The sequence below is a fragment of the Mytilus galloprovincialis genome, chromosome 12 (assembly GCF_965363235.1).
Source record: "Mytilus galloprovincialis chromosome 12, xbMytGall1.hap1.1, whole genome shotgun sequence".
NCBI classification, from domain to species: domain Eukaryota; kingdom Metazoa; phylum Mollusca; class Bivalvia; order Mytilida; family Mytilidae; genus Mytilus; species Mytilus galloprovincialis.
Genome location: NC_134849.1, coordinates 40,017,857 through 40,031,737, shown reverse-complemented (window position 1 = coordinate 40,031,737; position 13,881 = coordinate 40,017,857).

The window sequence follows — 13,881 nt, the reverse complement described above, 5'->3', positions numbered from 1 at the left end:
ACGGATTGAAATGCCGACCATGTTTTGAAAATTTTTATGGAAATAAGTGTAAATTACAGTGTAACTGTGAGTCTCATAGGAGGTAACAAATTAAATAAAATATTTCCATAAACTATTAAAAATTCCCGAGTTATTTGATATTTGATGTTTATCGGGAGGGGGGAACTGTTGTTATTTTAGATGATTATAGTGCAGCAATTTTCGTAGTATATCCTATTCATTTCCATCATATCTTATGCAAAGCTAAGTATTATCAGCTGTTACCGAACCTAGATATGAATTTTCAAAATACTCATTCCTTCCCCGAATATCAAATGAAATAGCCAACCCTTAACAAAGATGTCATGGTATAAAACATGTGTTTCAAACAAACATTTTAAGACAAACAGTCCACTAGATGAAAAATCCGAACTTTACAACTACGTTTATAGTAATAGAAAAAAAAACGAATTTTTTTAAAAATAAGGAAGTAAACAAAAAAAGAGTTTTAAATTGATAGAAAAAATCAATGACAGTTATAATGTTCATACGAGGAAATAATCTACTTAATCAATACAATACTTTCTATTATCTATCTATTTATATTATAAATGAAATAAATATCAACTCTTACATGGAAGTTTAATTAACGGCATTAAACAGATTTAAAGATGCAGCAGTAACTTACATTCGCTGCATACCATGTAAAATCATACATGATTCAGTGACCTTTTATCTAATGCGTCAGGTACTAGATGACAACATTGATAGCAAAATGAAGTTTATCAGCCGTAAAGAATGTGCAGAGTGCATAATTTCAGCCTATTTTATTCGTTATATAATATGTTTCAATACATGCACTACATGTAGTTAATAAACTGTACATACAGTATTAAAGACCACAAAAAAATGCAAATTTTTTACAAAAATCTCCCTATTCTCTACCTTTTGGGTAAAATAGGCAACATTTGTCACACATTTCGTTTTTAACATCTAAGAACATGAATAGTAAAGTATTTTTTTCGTGTTGTGGTATTTGGTAGGATATGGAATCAAATATTCTATCCTAAAATTTACACTACACTTATTTTACTTTACCATATATATCAATAAGCATTCATGAGTTCCACACATCTGTACATTTCTGAATCTCATTGTTTCAATCGGAAACTTTAGGATTCAACTTATTCATTATTATTTTTTTTTTTGGTATTGTCTGACTTTCATCTACAAATAATTACATTAGATGTAAATTTCATATCAGTCTCGAATTCTGATTGGTCAATATCATATGACATCTAAATTTTACCAGCCAATACAATTTCAACTACCGGAAATACTTTTTTATATATCGATTATGTACACAAATGCACACAAATGCCGACAATGTAATTTACATGTTTCCAAGTTGTTATAGTTTTCATTATTAATAAAGATTGTTTTTAAAAATCAAACACAATAATAAATATATAAATAACTGAAATAAAGAAATGTTGTCGTATAGATCGTTAGTAAAAATAACTAATGTTTTAATATCGGAAGTGAAGAAAAATTCTGCTAATAGCAAGTTTGGCATCAGAAAAGTCTTGGTAAATATCTGGTGAATCTTCCAACCAGAAATTGCATCTGATGATGGAAAATACATGCTAGCAAACATTGGCCTTTTTGAGCTGCAACCTGTGGAAGTAATAGACACAGGAATTGAGCTATTTCCTGAGCAGATCATCCCACCATCTGAGCCAGAACTGGCTGAACAAACAATCCAGCCAGGTCCATCAACTGATTTACTGACCTTGGAATCTGTTTTGCCACCCTGCCCTAAGGATTCAAGACAATGGAAGAGAATGAACTTTAGTCCCTCAAGGATAATTTTCATAAGACAAAATCAACAAAACACAACACAAAATGGGCAGTCAAACTGTTTCAGGGTGCGTTTAATTTATATGAATACATCTAGATTATGATGCATGGTTTTTTTTTATTAAAAAAAAGGTGTTTAAACTCATTGGTAAATAGACATTGAAAAATCAAAAATTCTGTCTCCTTTTCATTGATATATGAGATATTTAAAATTTCAATATCGTGATTTCCAGAATTAACACTTGCTCTTGGATTTTTTATAATTTTTATCTGAAAACTTCTTTGAAAATGCTATCAAATGCTGCAAATGAGACAACTTTCCATCCCAGTCACAATTTGTAAAAGAAAAACACTATAGGTCAAAGTACGGTCTTCAACACACAGCCTTGGCTCACACCAAACAGTAAGCTGTAAAGGGCCCTATAAATGACAAGTGTAAAACCACTCAAACAGGAAACCCAATGGTCTAATCTATATAAAAAAGTGAGAAAAACTCACGAAACACATCAACAAATCACAAGTGCTACTGAACATCAGGTTCATGACTAAGGATAGGTGCAAACAAAATTGCAGGGGATTTAAATTTTTGTATAGGTACAATCCTTCAAACTTACTGAAAACAATAGTGTAACATTACAACATAGAAAGACACACTATAACATATATGTTATAATGACTCAAATCAATCAATAGACATGTACAAGTACATACATTTATTTATGTGAGATGAACATTACACAGTTATTTTTCAATACACTATTAGTACTGTACAGTATACATGTAAAATTGTTCTAAATTTTTTTTTTTTAGAATGGGATCTTGAAAGTTTTGGTGGTCATACGGATTTCAACACGGTCACTAAAAATGACCTCAACAACAAATTTCGACATTTCTATGCCGAGGCAAAACCTAAAAACCCAGAAAAAAAGAGCACACTCTATGCCCAACATGAGAGCTGCTCTAAACAGGCACTTGACTGACATGAACAGAGATATTGACATTGTAAAAGACAATGAATTTAGATAAAGCAAGGTTATTTTGGATAGTACACTCAAAATGATGTTTGAAACTGGACTTTCACGCCCAACAAAACACAAGGATATAATATAACTTGAAGTCCTCCGGTTGATAAGCAACACTGAAGATGCTGTTCTCCTAAGATTAAAAGTATGGTATTGTTTGGCCATTCATTTTGTCATTTTGTATCGAAGGGTTGAGAGTTCCACCACCAGCTGAATTAAAACTCTTTCGACTTCAAAATAGATGCAGATGGTGACAAGTACGTCATGGTTAATCTGAAAGAACCCCTTCCCCCTAAAAAAAAAACATTCAGGGTGGTGTGTCAGAGGGAAGACACTTCAGATAAGTTCATGCATTTTAATGTGGCTGAAAAGTGATTTTGTGATTTCAGCATTGAAAGAACTCATAGCAAAAACAGACCCACGTGTCAAATCTCTTTTAAATCGCATTGTAAAGGACTTGGATGTCAGCAGTGGTGCAAGCGTATGGTATACAACACAAGCATTAGCTAAGCGTACATACAGTGGTTTAATGTCGAATATTTACAAGAATGCAAAATGTAGTAAGGTTTACCTTGCTCACTACTTACGATCGACAGCAATACAATGTATGAACGACGCCGGACATGAACTGAGACATATAATGTAAATGCCTGAGCATCGAAATGAATCATCCATAAGAAGTTACAACTGTCACTGTTCCGTAGGCCAAAAAAAAATCACTAAGTCTTACCCTGTCCAGAATTGCAACTGGAAATGATGCCACTTCAGTTCAACCGAATGCTTCAACTTCGACCGCACTCTGACTTAACTCTGGTTCCGTTGATCAAAATGCTATTCCTTCGAGTCATAATACTGCCAGCTTGACAAGCCCTCTGAATAGTGTAGGAATTATGAATAATTCTATGTTTTCTAGCTGTACATTCCATATCAATATCCCAATCACAACTACACATCAAAGTTAGTCTAGACACGCACACTTGAATATTGTGTATCAGTACAGAACTACTACGCACTAGAAATAGGACCCATTTTTATTAAATATATTTGTTTTCAAATGAATTAACGATTCGGACAGTTTTCCAGTGATTTCAAAGCGTGTCAATATATAGTTTGTTTCGTTAGACATTTGCCTAGGATGTGACGTACCTATTTATGTTTGAATATTTCTTTCCTTGACATTATTATCTATTTATTTTCATTAGTATACATTCTCCGCCTTTTTTGTTCAGCCAGATTGAATCTCGCTTCGTTTCGTCACTTTGTTAAGAAACGAACTTTTAAAGACGAGGTTATTCCTTTCATTTAAAAGTCACGAAAAAACGAAAAGTTAACTCTAATAAAAAAGCACATCGTGTTGCTTTGTTTACGTTGTCTTAATTTTATGTGCATGACTTTTAGAATGAAATAAATAACCTCATCTTTAAAAGTTAGTACCGAAACAAAGTGACCAAACGAATCTACTAAATAATCACTGCTATATTTCTTGCAGATATGGAAAACTTTCTTAAGTTAAAGGAAGACAAAAAGTGCGTTTGAGTCTAGCAGTAATTAAAACAGTGATAAAGCGTTTTTGTTGTTTACACTCGTTTTTGATAATTATGCAAAAGCATCTAAGAAAAGGTTAACTCCACCAAGATATAATTAAGAAATAAACTGTTTTCGAAATGTTAAAATCACAGCAGAACAGTGAGAAAATTAACATACAAACATGCTGTGGAGTTACAGCAATGACTCTTGGTATCATTTAGAAACTGTCCTGAAACTTTTTGGGAAAATTCAATTGAAAAAAAATGGATTAGTAATGAAGTTATAAGAGTTTCATAATGTAAACTATTGGTTGATAGGATTATCTAACTGTATTGCGTTGGCTTTCAAAAACAAACAGCAATATTCTAGAAGTTATCATCTGAATATCAATCTAAGTACAATCTTATGTTTTCAGAGTATCTACGTAAGCACAAAGACTGTCATAACTTCCAATTTAGTATCTGTTCGTTTAACGACAGGAAGATTTTAAAGTCTTCCGGAGAAAAAAAACAACAATATATACTAGTTTAATGTATCAATGTCAATTCGTCCCTACGGTAATCGTTCCATACGGAAAATTTCTTATTGTCCTTATTATTTTGACTAACGTTTATGTAGGAAAACTGTCATTTTTACTTAAACACACATAGCGACTGTATAAAGTTTAGTAAAAGAAAAAAAATTGTCCTTTCTTCTTTCTTTTCATGTCAAAAGCTGAAATTCATTAAAAATGATGTAAATTCCAAACGGTTGAAACCAAGTAGAAGTTTGTTATTTTCAAAATCTATAAACACTAATTGGTTCAACAATTTCCAGACGGAATACAACCATACTTTTTTTGTTGACAAGGTTTAAAAAATATATATATATAAATTTTTTTAGACTTAGTAAACCGTTAATTTATATCCAGGATACAAACGTTGTAATTACATTTCAAATTAATTTCAAAATATGCTTCCTCTTTACATTTTAAAATGGATATTCGTTATGGCGGAAAACACACAAATGTATATTCTTACTGTAATTTCAAACGTTATTATGGTACCAAAAATTGGTCAAATTGAATATAACATACATAGAAAAATAAAATGTAAATTTAAGATATTGGCAGACGAAGTATAGACTAATAACGACGGGTTTAACAAGGCCTATTCCAGGAACTTAATTTCCTACAAGCAACCACTTTGTGAATGTTCTTTAAAATATAATTGACTTTTCAATTTTGATAGCGACTTCATTACCCGGATGAGAGCAAATACAAAGTCAATTGTTATGTTTACATCCGTTATAATATTTGTCAACCTAAAAATATCAAAAAGTAGTACATATGTTTGCGCTTTAGAATAATTAGAACATTAAGGAACATTTTATAGAATTGATGATGATGATTATGAGGAGGAGGAGGAGGAGGAGGAGGAGGAGGAGGATAGGAACAAAGTGTGTAGGCGACTGTAGTATGTATATTCGGTTTCTCCAATTAAGTCATGGCATACATTTTGGGAATAAGCAGTGGATGACATGTTATCATTTCTGAACACGTTTATCTGACTTCGAGAAAAGCAGTCTTTGTTCTTCTACTTCGTACTTTATTTGGCCTTTTTAAGTATTTGGGATTCGAGCGTCACTGATAAGTCTTTTGAAGCCGACACGCGCATCTGGCGTATATACTAAATTTAGTCCTGGTATCTATGATGAGTTTATATTCTTACGTCTTCAGGCATCGTCATAAGCGTTGAAGGAGAAAATATCAATTTTTCTTTAAAAAAAAATAATATATCTGTAGAGTGTAAAAATGGAACGACAACAGTAGATGGAATAGAATGCCGATCATGCAATGGCTATAAGTGTAAATACCTGTGTATGTGCGAGTCTGACCAGAGGTAAAAAAATAGTTTTCATGAACTCATTAAAAATCTCTTTGATATGCCGAAAAGGGGATGGTGGATTGACATTTAATTTTCATCTGTTTCTACGCATGCTCAATTTTATTTGAGCTGTTGTGTTGTAGTATATTCGATTATATCCTGTCTTTTACAAAATTTTAATGTCATCATTTACAATGTCATACTTTGCCAGGATAATCAATTTTCAAATCCTCCTTCCCCTTTTTCAGAAAATCAGATGGTTGTTCCCGCATGGAGAACTCATGCGCACTACACTTGTTTGTGAAAAAGCTATCAACACATCTTCTTTCGAAATACAGCCGTTGAAGTCAAAAAGGTCGCTGGACTAACAAAATCATATCTGTTGTTAAGTTTGGGGTTCGAGCTGCAGCCTTTATCAATATCTTTCCGAAAGATATCTTGACCTATAAAGAAAACAAAATTCCATACAAAAATCTGTTTCCTTCTCAAATACAACAAGTAAGCATGAACATGATTAACATATGTTTTCCTGCTTCATGTGAGTTTATTGCGATAACCTTAAGTTTGTGATTACAATATTTAGATAACAATAGCAAAAAAGTTACCCTCTGTCAAAACAATGATGAAACATTAGGTTTACACAGACATTTTAAATATATACCATATTGTCTCTAAAATAATTAGTTTAATAGCAAAGTAAACTTTTAACGAAATAATGTTTCCTTTTTACATTTGAGTAGAATAACTTGCTTACATGTATAACACATGTTATTTAAGAGGTACAAGGATTCAGATTCATGACTTAGTGGCTAAATTAACATTCTTAAAAATTTGCAGAAGATGTTATTTAAAACAATTATAACGATAGGGATTGACAAATGAATATAATAACTAAGGATAAACAGACAAAACACCAGAGTGACTATCAATGGTTATAAGGTTCGTTTAGTCTTCTTTCAATGTGAAAATAATCTAAATAGACATAGTATATATTTGTTTAGGGGCCAGTTGAAGGACGCTCCCGGGTGCGGGAATTTCTCGCTACATTGAAGACCTGTTGGTGACCTTCTGCTGTTGGTTTTTTCTATGGTTGGGTTGTTGTCTCTTTGGCACATTCCCCATTTCCATTCTCAATTTTATCTTATTATAATGATTGTTATATTTCATATCGTTAAAGAAAGCGTATATCTAACGAGAAGCTGATAATTTAATTTATCGACAAAGAACTGTTGGTATTTTTAACCACTGTCATACAAGTGAGTGGTTTAGCTTGCTATAAAACCAGGTTTAATCCATCATTTTTTACATAGGAAAAGACATGTACCAATCAATCCAGCAAAATGACAGTTGTTTTCCATTCGTTTGATGTATTTTGAGCTTTTTATATTTAGTGTGATATGGAGGTAAAGACTTTCCTCTTTAATCTTCTACTACTATTTCTTTTATTTTATAGATATAAAAAGATTTGATTGAATGCCAATGAGAAAACTCTCCATCCAAGTCACTAATTATAAAAGTAAACTATTATAGGTACGGTTTTCAACATAGAGCCTTGGCTCACACCGAACAACGAGCTATAAATTACTTGAATGTGAAAAAAAAAACATTCAAACGGGAAAACCTACGGTCTAATCTATATAAAAAACAAAAATCACTTATGAACCATATCAACAAACTACAACTACTGAACATCAGATTCCTTACTTAAGAGAGGTGCAAACAATTGCAGCGGGGTTAAACGTTTTAATGGTTCCAAACCTTCACCCTTATCTGAAACAATTGTGTAACATCACAACATAGAAACCCACACAGATGTCAATTGAAATGGCTTAACTCAATCAAAAGACACATTTACACAATTGAAAAGACACTGGACGAATAAATTAAATCTATGACACAATGTAAATACCAAATCAATATAACAACGGATGGATAATTTAATAGTATTTTATCGCTATATAATCTTAAACAATTTCAGAAAAACAACAATAAGCTTGAACAAAACGCCACCATTTAAAGTCATACCAAACACTTATCAAACTAGTAAATAGGCCAGATATAAAACTGAATAAGTAAATATTAAATAGCAAAAAAGCATTACACATAGTATCAACAGGTCAAATTAACAAGGAAGTACTTGATAGGTACTGACAGCTAGTTAAAAGCCAAGAGCAATTAATAAATTGGGGATTCATGCAATATCTTAACAATATCTTAACAACTTTAGAATATATGCAAATTCCAAGAAAATTACAATAAAGGAAGATTTCTTTAAATATTTAATATTAAAGTGTAGATTGACTTATGAGTCTTTTGTAGACGAACCTTGGCGTACAGAATAATTATCCTGTTTAAGTTATTTCAAGATGTCAATGATATCCAAAGACAGCATTTTTTTGGTCAGCCCACAAACATATAAGAAAATAAACTTTTAAAAGCTATAAATGTTTAATTTTTATTCTTTATTTATAGTTTTATAACTGGTCGATTTCTTTTTATCCTGTCTCCGGATTTCATTGACATCTTGCCGTATTACTATTTTGATCCGCACGTCATCGATGATTCATATGTAGACGAAACGCGCGTCTGGCTTATTAAATTATATGCGTGGTACCTTGAAATTTTTACTTGAATTTTATTAACTTAGGGCGATATAAATCTTTGCACATTGCATGCATATCTGCGTAATGTGAAAGACTGTTATTATTCTGTGACTGTCCTTTGGTTAATTTTGTCCCTCGGTTGTTTGCATTTTTAATCTCATACGTACTGTTAACTCTGATGACCACAGACTGGTGGCAAAGTAACTTGGAGTTATTAAACTAGGTACAGTGTTAAATATTTCTGTCGCATTGTAGAAAATAACATGTTCAATACTAAATTATATAATTTGGTGTCATTTTTTTGTTTACTCATGGATGCTATCGTTATATTTACTATCTTTAAGGTACCTGACATTCATAAGAAAGTACCAAAAGCAGGGTTAAAATAAGCTTTTTTAAATTATCAATCAGTGATATATGTTTATTTCAGATGCGATCCAGTGTCAGGGTGTCTAGACGAAACAACAACATTTTCCAAAATTGAAATGTATAGTTTTTTGCAATCACAAAATGGTAAAGCATTATACATAACAAGATGCTTTATGGAACAACGGATATGTAACTGCGACGTGTGCCATTTTGTCTTTAAAAGTCCTCAATTTGACATTTCTAACTTACTAGTTAGCATTGTCGAAATCAAAGTTGATATTGCGCAACACAATGTATCTAACTTCCCTGGTTAACATATTATTAGTTCTTTTTTTACATTTCTCACTAGCATACACTTATACTATATACGATTTGCCACTCTTTTACTTGATCACTTTGAAATTTCTAAATTGCAAAATTACATTCCCGAGCACAAATGTGAACGTAAGATCCTTTTAAATGAAAATTAAACGATAACATGTGATTTACTCCTGACAATTGTAAGTTTACGTATTTAACATTTTTTAGCCGAGCTATTAACATGAGGCATAATTTTAGTTAAAACCAGATTTTGGATATATCTGCCTCTCAACTATGTTTATTTAAAATTGAACCCTTATGAAGCACAATTGATAAAACTAGTTATATTGTACTCTGTTTCAGATTCCAAGTTGGCAAAAACGTTAGAAGAAAGTAAGATACGATGAAATAATATCAAAGCATTAAAAAGTTTATTAAGACATTTATAGTCTGTAACAAAGCGCGTAACAAATGAGTTTCCATACAACTTCATGATCATAAAGATGTATCACATTGAAATATTAAACGGTTGCAGTCATTTTCTTTATAATGGACATAATTTGAGTTTTAATCTTGTTAAGAATATAACTGCCCTTCAAGTACGAAAATTTGAAATCGTAAAAGCTGTCACAGTAGACATGTGTTTGCAGGGTTTATCAAGGGCGAAGTAATCAGATACATTAGAACAACAAATACTGATGCTGATTAACAATATATTTTGTTACGGTTCAAATTGAACTTAATAAAGAGAGGATATAAGGAGATTGAAATCGAAAAGTACATAACTGAGGCATTATCATGTAATAGATCTGATTTAATCAGAAAAAGGCCAAACAAAACACAAAGGACGCTCGACTTTATAAAGTGACGGAATGATTAAAATATATCAGAGATGTTTGACACAAATGTAAAATAATTTTTGTACATCTGGATTGGTAAAACCACATTGTAACGCAAATATTAGATTATTTTTTATATTAATGACAAGATTTTAAACTAACGTAATTTTAAAATATTCATAACTGTCAAATGCATGTACTATGAACACGATGAACACATGACGGATAATATAACCTTTTTTAAAGACCGAGTAACTTCACGGTCTATAAAGTTAACTAGATATTTTGACAGTCCATTTATATGATATCATTTTCAGATTCCATTTTAACAACAACTGCTGCAGAAACGTCTGAAAATGGTAAGATATGATAATAAATCAGATTTTATCATGGTGCTTCTTACAAAATAATTTCATGACAATAACTACATGTTTTAAATTTCATATCAGACATTAATTTAAATAAAACAGTAGCAGCCATTAATGCATAGCTGTATTCTTTCCACACATATATGATAGGAAGCAAATAGTTATCAAAGGTACCAGGATTATAATTTATTACGCCAGACGCGCGTTTCGTCTACATTAGACTAATCAGTGACGCTCAGATCAAAATAGTTAAGGCGAGGGTCTTTTTTATTCATTATGCATGAGTTGGAAAAAAAACTTTATTATTTTTTTTTATTCAATCATGTGTATAATTCTATATCAAATTTACTTTTCTACAAAGGCACAGACTTTCCGATATTAGATTTCACGCTGGTAGCTTCTGGTATTATAATATCAGTTTTGATACTTTGTTGGGTCTGCAGCCAATATTGTTATCACAGACAACTTTTACCAAGATGTCATGGACAGGAAATCAGAACTGACTATATACAAACAAGTAGCATTGATGACACCACAGTATATCAAACCAGAAGTGGCAAGCTACGTTTGCCAGTTCAAAGTCAACGCATCTACGATTATTTTGACGACATTTCTGAGATATTTGCAAACCAGCAGAATATATAAACTCCGGGTCAATTCTTTTTTTAATTGCCTCTTAAAACAACGATATTGTTAAAAGATAAGGCATCTGAACTCAATTCAAACAAAAGAAGAAATCTTAATTGAGTTTTTTGTAGATTAACATGATGCCAGACATCCTGTGTTTTCAAATTTTCTCAATCATATCTACTATAATGAGTTCCTAACAAACATGTAGTTTTGAATAAAATTTTGAATAGAATCCGTATTCTGTTCATCAATTGTGTCTTTTTATTCGGTAGTTTATTTAAGAATGAATACATGTAGATACAATAGAATATGTATTTGTATGCGATTGTTTAATCTTTCAAATAAAATAATTAAGATGTGCAGCAAATCCCTTATATGAAAATTTTGCTTAATTTTGTATTTTATAGCTACATCTTTCAAATCATTCGCGTTCATAACTTAAACATCGAAGCTTACCGTTTTAATACAGTATCCGGCAATAAAATTCATTGAAATTATGACTTAGTTTGGAAAAATTCAAAGATGTTTCTATATAATACGACTATATTCGTTGAAATGACGAACAAAAACAACGGTGGCATAATGTATTGACTGTATATATATGTTTTATCTACCTGATCTAACTGTTACTTTTTATTCAAAAATAAATATTATAGCTAACTATGCGGTATGTTTTTTATGAATGCCGTACGGTGACCTATTCGGAAATTATTGTGTCATTTTGGAATCGTGTGTAGGATTTTCTCATTGTCATTCATACCACTACATCTTCATATTATTATAGTCAACAATAGAAACGATACAACACTTTTCTTTAAAGAAAACAAAATGAAAGTAATTAGATAGAATATGTATTTTTTATCATTCTCCATGACATGTTTCGGACAGTTACAGGACCAAATTCCGAGGAACCAAAGGCATTATATGAAATTTGCAGTTTGCGTGATTTGATAGCAAGTATGGCCTGGGAAGACGAGAGAATGCTGATAACCTTTTTTATTCAGAGGAAATATGTGTATGTGTCATTTTGTGGATAACAGATAACATGGATTAGGCAATTTTTAATATGAAAATAATTATTCAAAATATGCAGCTTTTCATATACATTTTAGCCTGTCGTGTACATAACTTAAGAATCGGACCAAATTTTTCCAAAAGTCTCAGATAAGGGAGGGCGGGCCTAAAAAATCTACGATTCCTTAGCAGCCGCATAAATCATGGGAGACGTCGTTGCATTTGTATCAATAAACTGTTACACATTTCTCGCTTAACAAGCATACTGGAATGGTAATTTAGGGACACTATTCAATTTTTATTTGCAAATCATCATTAATTTTGAATGCTTATCATCCTGAATGCTGTTGTATTTCTAGTTCGTTTATAGTTTAATACGCCAGACGCGCTTTTCGTCCGAACAAGACTAACCTGTGACGCAGAGATAAAATAAGTTTGAAAGCAAAAGCAAGTACAAAGTTGAAGAGCATTGAGGACCAAAGGTTCTAAAAAGGTGTTTCTAATACGACTAACGTTTGGATAAGAACATCCTTATTATTTAGAATAGTTCATTAAAGCGGGAGGTTTGGCCTGCCACCAAACCAGGTTCAATCCACCTTTTGTTCATAACGTGCCCTGTACCAAGTCAGGAAAACGGCCATTGTTAAATTACAGGTCGTTTCTCTGTGTGTTACGTTTCGGTGTTGTGTCTCTGTTGTGTCGTATGTCTCTCATATTTGATACGTTTCCCTCAGTTTTAGTTTGTAACCCGGATTTGTTTTTTTCTCTATCGATTTATGAATTTTGAACAGCGGTATACTACTGTTGCCTTTATTTATTTATACTTTTGCAAACAATAAATTTATAAAAATGACTATATAATAGATATACATGATAACACCGAAGTGGTGACAAACTACACAATAAATATGCAAATACATGTTCAAACCAAAAAAAATGAAATTATTAATATAGGCTAAAAGCATGCAAAACAAGCAAAGACTCTTAAATGATATACAAAAAGTTTCATTAGAAGTTGATACAAAACAAGTAAAACACCCGTAAAATATAAAAAGAAAAATTTTAATTAAAAGGCAATGCGATAACAAATAGTTTTTAGCTCTACAGACTTGCATTGTCTTAAACTGTTCAAGATTTTGTTCCATAGAGATGCGGTTGCACAATCAAATTGTCTTTCACCGTAGGTCCTCACTTTTGGAACGGTAAGTGGTGTTGTAGAGGTTGATTGCTATTCAAAGCGCAGTATACATAACGTAATAACAAGTGTCTGTAAAAATGTAAGGTAATAGGTGTTTGCATATAAAGTAAAAGATGTTTGCACAAACGTAATAGGTGTTTGCACATATTGTAATAGGTGTTTGCACATAATGCAATAGGTTTTTGCACATAATGTAATAGGTGTTTCTACATAACGTAGTAGATGTTCACACATACTGTAATAAGTGTTTGCAACAACATCCAAGTAGATTCACATAACATCTTGAATGTTAACAGAGAGTATCAAT